General features: G+C 34.6%; 1 pseudogene; it reads left to right on the forward strand.

The window, feature by feature from the left end:
• The first annotated feature begins 6,488 nt into the window (after positions 1-6,488).
• Positions 6,489-11,343, forward strand: LOC132547264 (uncharacterized; annotated as a pseudogene).
• The last annotated feature ends 468 nt before the right edge of the window (positions 11,344-11,811 follow it).

The following is an 11,811-nucleotide window of genomic DNA, read 5'->3' on the forward strand; positions in this document are numbered from 1 at the left end:
TCTATACAGCAGGTTGAGCTATCACCTGAGGTGGATCAGTCCCTGGGGTATCTGTCACAATACGTCTATACAGCAGGTTGAGCTATCACCTGAGGCGGATCAGTCCCTGGGGTACCTGTCACAATACGTCTATACAACAGGTGGAGCTACCACCTGAGGTGGATCAGTCCCTGGGGTACCTGTCACAATATGTCTATATCACAGGTGGAGCTATCACCTAAGGTGGATCAGTCCCTGGGGTATCTGTCACAATATGTTTATATAGCAGGTTGAGCTACCTGGGCCATATTGAGCCATCACCTAGGCTCTATCACAGAGGCCATGTTAGGCTATCATATGGGCCATATTGAGCCACTTCGAGGGCCAGATTGAGCTACCATCATAGTCAAGTTGCGTGAGCTATTCTCAAGGGCAATATTGTGACACATACAAGGCCAGGTTAAGTTACGATCGTAGTCAAGTTACGTGAGCTATCTCAGGGGCCATGTTGTGACACCTCTGGGGCCAGACTGAGCTACCATCGTAGTCAAGTTACGTGAGCTATCTCAGGGGCCATACTTTGACACCTCTGGGGCTAGATTGAGTCCCATGTATATGAAGTACGTAGGAATATGTAACCTCTATAATGACAAGAAACTCGAAAAATCTTGATATCTGTGTACATTATAGGGAATGGTACGTTTTACTTTTGTAGGTAAGTGAAAATATAACAATACCATCTAGTCAACATGAATGATTTGATAGGATTTCTGTGAAATAAACATTTCCAGCACGGTTTTGGTGTAACGGTGAGTCTGTGGTCAATGACAATGACATAAATAACATACGTCTTCTAATATGTTGCATGGCTTTCTTGAAAAATTAATTATAGACAATACAATTTCGCTAGCACATACCAAACGTAATACAATATTACTTGCCCCATGGACGTGCCCAACTAGCCGTGTGTGGTAGATGGTATAACTAGTTCACAGGACAGTCATATGACAGGTCGTTAAGCTGTATGACTCATGGTTGAATTCTTCAGAGTACAGTTGTATGACCCATAGTTGTATGACGCTACAATTGTATGTCTCATGGTTGTATGACCCATTGTTGTATGACCCGTTGTATGAATCACTATATAGTTGTATGACTCATTGTTGTATGACCCATTGTTGTATTACCCATTGTTGTATGACCCATTGTTGTATTACCCATTGTTGTATGGCCCATTGTTGTATTACCCATTGTTGTATGACCCATTGTTGTATGACCCATTGTATGAATCACTATATAGTTGTATGACTCATTTGAATTTTTTTCAAATTTTGATTTTCAGCTGTAAAGAGAGAATATCATTCATATTGCCTGGCAGTCTGCACTAAAACCATATCAGTTATTAAAAATACACCAGCGAACTGATCAATAGAGTTTTCAACAACATAATCTGAGTGCTTAAAAGATATTAGGTTTTAAATGAAATCGTTAGCTCAGTGATCTATGCACGCTATTATTTAATAACACAGAGGAATCTGACCTGGATACTTAATCATGAAAATTAAAATCTCTCTACACCAGTACGACAATGTCAGTGTTGGATGTGCTAGTACTGTGTAAATGTATTATCTGAATATTGCATATTACTGAATAAAGTGGATATCTTAGTAACGTATTGTGATTATCGTAATATGTTGTATGTAAGGAATGTTTGTTTATACTGTATGGTTCTGTGTAGTGTATTATATCGTTAGATAATGTATTGTTCTGTGTAAGGGATGTTTGTTTATACTGTATGGTTCTGTGTAGTGTATTATATCGTTAGATAATGTATTGTTCTGTGTAAGGGATGTTTGTTTATACTGTATGGTTCTGTGTAGTGTATTATATCGTTAGATAATGTATTGTTCTGTGTAAGGGATGTTTGTTTATACTGTATGGTTCTGTGTAGTGTATTATATCGTTAGATAATGTATTGTTCTGTGTAAGGGATGTTTGTTTATACTGTATGGTTCTGTGTAGTGTATTATATCGTTAGATAATGTATTGTTCTGTGTAAGGAATGTTTGTTTATACTGTATGGTTCTGTGTAGTGTATTATATCGTTAGATAATGTATTGTTCTGTGTAAGGGATGTTTGTTTATACTGTATGGTTCTGTGTAGTGTATTATATCGTTAGATAATGTATTGTTCTGTGTAAGGGATGTTTGTTTATACTGTATGGTTCTGTGTAGTGTATTATATCGTTAGATAATGTATTGTTCTGTGTAAGGGATGTTTGTTTATACTGTATGGTTCTGTGTAGTGTATTATATCGTTAGATAATGTATTGTTCTGTGTAAGGAATGTTTGTTTATACTGTATGGTTCTGTGTAGTGTATTATATCGTTAGATAATGTATTGTTCTGTGTAAGGAATGTTTGTTTATACTGTATGGTTCTGTGTAGTGTATTATATCGTTAGATAATGTATTGTTCTGTGTAAGGGATGTTTGTTTATACTGTATGGTTCTGTGTAGTGTATCATATCGTTAGATAATGTATTGTTCTCTGTAAGGGATGTTTGTTTATACTGTATGGTTCTGTGTAGTGTATTATATCGTTAGATAATGTATTGTTCTGTAACAGGGATGTTTGTTTATACTGTATGGTTCTGTGTAGTGTATTATATCGTTAGATAATGTATTGTTCTGTGTAAGGAATGTTTGTTTATACTGTATGGTTCTGTGTAGTGTATTATATCGTTAGATAATGTATTGTTCTGTGTAAGGGATGTTTGTTTATACTGTATGGTTCTGTGTAGTGTATTATATCGTTAGATAATGTATTGTTCTGTGTAAGGGATGTTTGTTTATACTGTATGGTTCTGTGTAGTGTATTATATCGTTAGATAATGTATTGTTCTGTGTAAGGAATGTTTGTTTATACTGTATGGTTCTGTGTAGTGTATTATATCGTTAGATAATGTATTGTTCTGTGTAAGGGATGTTTGTTTATACTGTATGGTTCTGTGTAGTGTATTATATCGTTAGATAATGTATTGTTCTGTGTAAGGGATGTTTGTTTATACTGTATGGTTCTGTGTAGTGTATTATATCGTTAGATAATGTATTGTTCTGTGTAAGGAATGTTTGTTTATACTGTATGGTTCTGTGTAGTGTATTATATCGTTAGATAATGTATTGTTCTGTGTAAGGGATGTTTGTTTATACTGTATGGTTCTGTGTAGTGTATTATATCGTTAGATAATGTATTGTTCTGTGTAAGGGATGTTTGTTTATACTGTATGGTTCTGTGTAGTGTATTATATCGTTAGATAATGTATTGTTCTGTGTAAGGGATGTTTGTTTATACTGTATGGTTCTGTGTAGTGTATTATATCGTTAGATAATGTATTGTTCTGTGTAAGGGATGTTTGTTTATACTGTATGGTTCTGTGTAGTGTATTTTAGCGTTAGATAATGTATTGTTCTGTGTAGGGATGTTTGTTTATACTGTATGGTTCTGTGTAGTGTATTATATCGTTAGATAATGTATTGTTCTGTGTAAGGGATGTTTGTTTATACTGTATGGTTCTGTGTAGTGTATTATATCGTTAGATAATGTATTGTTCTGTGTAAGGGATGTTTGTTTATACTGTATGGTTCTGTGTAGTGTATTATATCGTTAGATAATGTATTGTTCTGTGTAAGGGATGTTTGTTTATACTGTATGGTTCTGTGTAGTGTATTATATCGTTAGATAATGTATTGTTCTGTGTAAGGGATGTTTGTTTATACTGTATGGTTCTGTAGTGTATTATATCGTTAGATAATGTATTGTTCTGTGTAAGGGATGTTTGTTTATACTGTATGGTTCTGTGTAGTGTATTATATCGTTAGATAATGTATTGTTCTGTGTAAGGGATGTTTGTTTATACTGTATGGTTCTGTGTAGTGTATTATATCGTTAGATAATGTATTGTTCTGTGTAAGGGATGTTTGTTTATACTGTATGGTTCTGTGTAGTGTATTATATCGTTAGATAATGTATTGTTCTGTGTAAGGGATGTTTGTTTATACTGTATGGTTCTGTGTAGTGTATTATATCGTTAGATAATGTATTGTTCTGTGTAAGGGATGTTTGTTTATACTGTATGGTTCTGTGTAGTGTATTATATCGTTAGATAATGTATTGTTCTGTGTAAGGGATGTTTGTTTATACTGTATGGTTCTGTGTAGTGTATTATATCGTTAGATAATGTATTGTTCTGTGTAAGGGATGTTTGTTTATACTGTATGGTTCTGTGTAGTGTATTAATGTATTGTTCTGTGTAAGGGATGTTTGTTTATACTGTATGGTTCTGTGTAGTGTATTATATCGTTAGATAATGTATTGTTCTGTGTAAGGGATGTTTGTTTATACTGTATGGTTCTGTGTAGTGTATTATATCGTTAGATAATGTATTGTTCTGTGTAAGGGATGTTTGTTTATACTGTATGGTTCTGTGTAGTGTATTATATCGTTAGATAATGTATTGTTCTGTGTAAGGAATGTTTGTTTATACTGTATGGTTCTGTGTAGTGTATTATATCGTTAGATAATGTATTGTTCTGTAACAGGGATGTTTGTTTATACTGTATGGTTCTGTGTAGTGTATTATATCGTTAGATAATGTATTGTTCTGTGTAAGGAATGTTTGTTTATACTGTATGGTTCTGTGTAGTGTATTATATCGTTAGATAATGTATTGTTCTGTGTAAGGGATGTTTGGATGTTATACTGTATGGTTCTGTGTAGTGTATTATATCGTTAGATAATGTATTGTTCTGTGTAAGGGATGTTTGTTTATACTGTATGGTTCTGTGTAGTGTATTATATCGTTAGATAATGTATTGTTCTGTAACAGGGATGTTTGTTTATACTGTATGGTTCTGTGTAGTGTATTATATCGTTAGATAATGTATTGTTCTGTGTAAGGAATGTTTGTTTATACTGTATGGTTCTGTGTAGTGTATTATATCGTTAGATAATGTATTGTTCTGTAACAGGGATGTTTGTTTATACTGTATGGTTCTGTGTAGTGTGTTATATCGTTAGATAATGTATTGTTCTGTAACAGGGATGTTTGTTTATACTGTATGGTTCTGTGTAGTGTATTATATCGTTAGATAATGTATTGTTCTGTGTAAGGGATGTTTGTTTATACTGTATGGTTCTGTGTAGTGTATTATATCGTTCGGTAATATATTGTGCTGTTTAAGGTATGTTTTTTTCTGTACTCTAAGGTATGTCATTATATCTTATCGTATGGTTCTGTAAAATGTTAAGCTAAAAATTTATTTTAGTTTCTTTTTGCTCGACTAAATGTTGTTTTATGAGATGAGGTCACGAAAGACTGGATGAAGTTAATGTTCGCAAAATTGTGAACTTCTAACAGGAATTATTGGAAATTTAGCGTTACTATTTAACCAGACGGATCGTTATCTAATAACACGTGAGGGAAGAAAGACAACTCGGCTCGATAGTAGTGACTTCATGGTACTGTGTTCATAACGTCTGTGACAGCTGTCATACCAGACTTTCAACAGGTACGGTTCTCTGACAGCCTGTGAGATTGTCTGTGGCTACAATTAGTAAGACTGCAAGTATTAAGGAGTCGAAGTGAAATAGTGCTATAAAACATTTTGTAAAGAGTATTGTTGGCGAAAAGTAGGAGAAGCAAAAGTGATGGACAGCGTTTTGAAAAAATATTTTGAATAGATGTACATATAGTATACATCCCCAATATTTCTGTTTCGCTTCTTCATTCCCTTCACACTCTGTTTTCTCCTCTGGCAATATTCGTCATAAATTTTCTTTTTCTTTATCACATGACGTGATTTATTTATCGTGTTTTATATTCAGTGTTAAAATTAAATATGGCGATAATAGCATTTGCGGACATTTGTGAAACTTGTGATAAATCGATATTTTGAATGCGAAACTTTTTGGGTACAGATTGGTTCGTGTATATTAGCTGATATCGATACAGGCTATAGACCCGAAGAACCACGGTAAAAAGTCAGTGTTGATTGTTAACGGTCAGTGTTTTACGTTTGCATAAAAATACTTGGATGTTTTGATGGTAAAGGATGTGGTATATATATATGGTCTTCGTCCGTCAGCCGAAGGGATTATCGGGACGCCAAAATTTACACTACCGCTCGGTCCAGACAAACATTATGATCTTTAAAATGCATGTACAAGATGATGATATAAAAGGAAAAATAATGCATTTTATTTATATTGGTACACCTCAATGGTTTGACGTCTAAACACTATTACATAAAAAGAACTATGATATTTGAAAAGCATCAATTTCCAATACGTCCTTTTCCTTCAATAATTATAGAGTGGTCTCCCTTCAAATTCCGACGCCTTGATTGGTCAATTCACTGATTTCGCGGAACTTTCGGAAGAAGAAACATGGCTGCCGCCGTACACATGTACTTGTCAATGTAAACAACAATTGACAACTTGTAGATTCCATGGATCATTTCCTGGCCTGTAGTGGGAAATTAATACAATTTTCTGTGAAGGAATCTGATAAAACCAAAAATATTTCGATCGAAGCAAAAATTTGGTCACTGACTGACGATGAATGTGAATGGGAAAACGAAAGTGATGTTAACTTGGAATTGACGGAAACCAAAACAACTGTATCTGTGACTATTCTACAAACAAGACGGAGTTTGGAGATTGCCACTGGATTTGTACTACCTGTAGTTGTTGTACATATTTCTTGTAGAGACGATCCTGCAAACAGTCACCTCTTTCTAGTCGGATTTAATCTGTCAACAAGGAGCTACATACCATTACAAAGTATAGAACAATTTGATGTCCGAACTGTCTGGAGTGACAGATGTGTATCACTGACAGCATTAGATGGCCCAGTTATAAGTTGGATAAAAGACGGCATTCATGTTATGTGTGTTCCGAAACAAGATCATTCCTGTCACCAGAAACCTACAGCTTTACCCCTTGACTTCAAACCCACCTCAATTTTAGGTTCATGTTACTCTAGTGGTAAATACGTATTTATTGTCAGCCAAGAAGGCAAACACGCAGAGGCATACTGTGTATCAGACGCAACTCTAGTTTGTGAGAATCTGCCCATCAAATATTTCTACCCTGAAGAATTTACCAACATAGTAAAAATCAATGTTGTAGGGGTGAAAATATGCTCTTCTAATGCAGCTGATGCTGTAACACACCCAAGAATTCAGTCTACACTATATGCTGTCACAGACGAAGGTTATCTGTTATATTTTAAGGATGGACAACTTTCCTATGCTATTCTCATTAGTGAAGAAATCCAATTCTCAACTGACATTGAGCTTCATGTATTCCGTCCCTATGGGTTGTCCAAAATTTTGGCTGTTGTTCGAACAAATGACACTGTTTTACTTTTAGATACAACTGAAAGACAGGTAAAAAATCAACAAGTCATTGCTGTTGTTTATTTTCTTGTTTAATTGTGGTATAACTTTAATTGGAACAGGAGAGGAAATATTCCAATGTCTTATGAAAGTTTTGAATCGGGGAACAATAAATTTTAAAATTCAGACAGAGTATTCTTCTTCTTAAAAGTCTTGACAAGCCATCATCAGATTGACAATTATATGTCAGGTATTGGAATATGTATATAGGAGTGTTTCCTCTTTTTTTTTCTTTTCTTTTTTTTTGTCAGTTACGATAAAAATATGTACAGAGAGAGGAAGGGATTAAGAGTGTAGAGGAAAGATACGACACCATGTCGGCAGCTTTAACAGTTCACGTCATTGGATTTCTGCATGTGTTTGAAAGCATGAAGATTGTGATTAGAAGATTTGGTTCTGGTGTCTTTTGGAATTTAGAGATTCACTTGATTGGTATAATAGTGGTCCAATACAGATCAACAATATTCAAGTTTGATCATTGAATTTTAAGCATCTACATTGTGGCTTATTCGAAGTATTTGTTACTATGATTAAATCTTATTCATAATTCATTAACAGTATTGAGTAACCATCAGCTTGACAAATTGTTTGCGATGAATGACCAGTTACTTCAGTTGTCAAGATAGATAATGACACTAAAATCATACAATGTCTTTCCTGGAGAAGATGTTGTGTATTTTAGTGGCAACTAATTCAAATTGTTTTACCAATGTGTGTAAAATTGTTTTTCTGTTTTAGGTTATAAACACATGGACCGGTGTACATTCTTGTCACTGTGGTGACTTTGTGGGACTAGGCTGCCCACAATTAATGATATTGAAGGAAGCATTTAATTCCAGCAGGGGATGGCTGATCACAGACACATTCTCTGTCCTCATTGACCGGTTAGGAGGGGATGGACCACACCCAGACATGGTCCAGGATGACCAAAACAGTACTGGAGCTGCTATTCAAGCCCTGAAGACCAGACTCACTGTAGGTATCTGAGATACATTACTGTACTATGTGTGTTCTGTTTGGTTAGAGTAATGGAACATCTTGATTGATTTGTTAGTAAATTGTAATTAAGTCCTGAATATAATATAATTTTCAGTGTTTTTTTTATGAATGAAAATAAAGTAGCATTTCAAATGTAGGTGAGTCCCATAGAAAAGCACTTGTTCAGGGCTTAAATATCAGCAAAAGAAGAGAAAAGATAAAGTAAATAATATGGAATCATGATGAAAATGCCATCTGTAAGACTACATTTGTATTGTAGCCTCGAGTCAAAACATAAATGGTGTCTTGCCTCTGTTGTCAGTTCACCTGAGACCACTTTCAGAGACAATTTTAGTGAAGACTCCCTATCATGTGAAATAAGAAATTAGTCCTTATGTATATACTGTTTGTATGTGTACCACTTTAACAGAGTATATATGGTTCCAAACACAATATAGTTTTCAATATTTGTTAAGTTTCGCTGTGATAAGTTTATTGTACTTTGTTGTGTATTTCCTGAAGTCTAATCACTTAGTTTAAAAAACTCTGGAAAGTTTATTTTGGCACATGTTTGTATAGTTATAATGCTTGATTAAATGTGTAAATTATACTGTAATGGCATGATACGATCTCTACACCTCATGATTCTCTAGAGAAATCACAGTAAAAGTACAGCTGTTATTGAATGCAATTGTAGCATTAAATTATATTGAAATAGTTCTTCTTAAATTAAAAGCACATGTATTTTATCGTAAATGTGAAGAATATTTAAAGGATTTTGGTAAAATTTGAAGAGTGATCTGGTGAGCCTTGGGGAGAAGAGAAGGGAGATAACTTGTAAAGATAATTTCATCTCGAGAACATGGAAGATTCTGCAGGACAATTTACAAGGGAGACCACTCTGTCATACTTCAAAACACGTAGGTATTTACTTTTAAGTAAATGTTATGTTTAGTAAGCAATGCATTTTTGTTTGTTAATTAATACATTATTTAGATAATTAGAGGATTAGATAGACATTTTTAACAAGGTGATTACAGTATGAGTATAGTTAAGCTTTGGGATGATTCTGGTTTACCCTTGCGAAAAAAAAATCATGACACCATCTGTTTCTTCAATTGCATGATATTAATAACATTCAGCAAGATCTGACACTTCTCACTGACAGTGTCCCTGAATACATTTTGCATATTTATAAGGCTTTGATACAAAACACTTGTCATCAACTCGTCTAAAACATCAAATAGTGATTTGATCACTTTTGTTTACATGTAATTCAGATCTCAGAGATGTGCTGAGAAATATGTTATTTAATAAAATGTAAGTTCAACATAGCCAGTACTGGTTTGGAAACTTGTTTGTCTAGGATGCCTTTGCTACCATATTTAAACCTACTGTGTTGTCAGACAAAGTATTTTGAAGATATGAATACATTAAACAAGTTACTTACGTAGTAAAGTATAACAACATGTTGAGACTGTTAGTGAAGGAAAGAGGGTGCCAATCTGAAATAGTCTGCATTCATTTGTTGATATAATTATAGATTGTTGTTTATACCTGAAAACAAAAATAAAATGGTGCATGGACTTGTGACAGTAAAGCGATAATCATATTTATCCTACAGGTAGTCTGTGTTTAATATCAATATGTGTATTTCAGAAATCTTGGTCAATGAAGTTTTGATATTTTTCTATTTCGTTTCAGCCTTCAATGATAACTCTGCTGAACAAAAGAGAAAGCCAAACTACAGCTGGAAAGGCTCCTCAAGTAGACAATGAACAGAAACCAGCTACAATTACTGAGATATGGCAGAGAGTTGTTGATGGGCATTGGGTGGTGGGTGTGGAGTGTATCGCTAGAAATACAATGTCATTTCAAGTGGTTCTTATACCAAAGAAAGATGATCTGCCTTTCATTGGAAGCATAACCTGCTCTTCAAACCAACTCGGTAATGGCACAAAATGTCTGGGAAAGAAACAAAGATCAGAAGAAACAAGTGATGAAACCCCCAAAGTCTATGATTCACAGAAAAAGAGACAAAAGTTATCCACTTCTTTTCTTGAAGAAGAGTTATCCCCCTTGACCAAGCATGGTCCTGCATGTATTGCATCACTGCCGAAATTTGGGAGAGTAAAGAAAGTTTGTTGTCATGTACTTTTACAATGGACAGAAGAGAGTGTCAGTGGAGAGCCTCTATCTGGTAGTCAGGATTGTGGAAATATATGTCTGTCTGTGTATGATATACTACAGGACAAGTACAACCTGAGACGTGAAACTACCACTACAATAGGTATGTGTAATCTGGGGCCTCTCTGTTTATCAATTATATGTCCGAAATATATCAGTACAAATCCTGAAATAATATTACAGGATATGAAATGCTTCAAGTGGAAGCTTGATAAAATCAAAATAAGATGGTAAGTCTATCCATATTTATCAATAAATGACCATGGTCTCACTTATCAAACCAATGAACTAAAACAGCTGTTTTGTAATACAGAACTATACTACAGCTCTTTTATAGTGTACAAATACAACGATACTTCATGTGACAGAGTTTTGTTCCAACTTAACATACACCATTTTTTCACATACTTAGTGCTCTCAAAAATTCTTCTTTTCATTACCAGAGTTACTTTTTTTCCCATACAAACCATAAAAAAATACCTGTTTGTTTTTGAGATGTGACTGTATATATATTACATGGGAACAGAGACATCAAGGGACTTGGTTGCCCTGTCACTAATTCAGCTGGAGGTAAGGCTGAAGCTAGCAGGGACACACCCATTTCCTCCAGAGTATCTGAAGGCATGGCTACAGGAACGAGCAGGATTCACATACAGGCCTGCATACAGGTGTTACATGACTGATATGACACCCCTCCACCTTGTACGTGTTGAAGTGATTGACAGTGTGTCAAGCGACCAACAACCCGCAAGATTTACTCTGTCGGCAAGGTAACTTTTTTATTAACTCACATTGGAAAAGTTTCAGTGCAGGAAACGCCACAATTGAGACAAGCCTGAAGAAATTAAGTGTAAGGCATTTTATACAATTGATTGAATAAAGCAAAATGAAGCTGCTGCAGTGAGTAGTTTCTCATCTTGATGTACTCTTATAATATTATTTCTTATTGTTATTACAATGATTCAGTTTCATGTCTGACTCCCACATCCAACTAAACTAGAATAATTAGAAATGTCCGGGCTCTCACACTTCATATCAGTGGAATAAAATCCCTTATTCCATCACAGATGTTATAAAAATTGTCTAAAAACTCTTATCATTTGTGGTAATAGTACAAGTGTCATACTGGTACCAAAAAAGGTATATTGGTTTGTGTGCTCCAATAGAATGATTCGTGTGCTCCAATAGAATGATTTGTGTGCTCCAA

Source organism: Ylistrum balloti, unplaced genomic scaffold (genome assembly GCF_031769215.1).
Source record: "Ylistrum balloti isolate Yb309-2 unplaced genomic scaffold, AGI_CSIRO_Ybal_v1 Utg369612, whole genome shotgun sequence".
Lineage (NCBI taxonomy): Eukaryota > Metazoa > Mollusca > Bivalvia > Pectinida > Pectinidae > Ylistrum > Ylistrum balloti.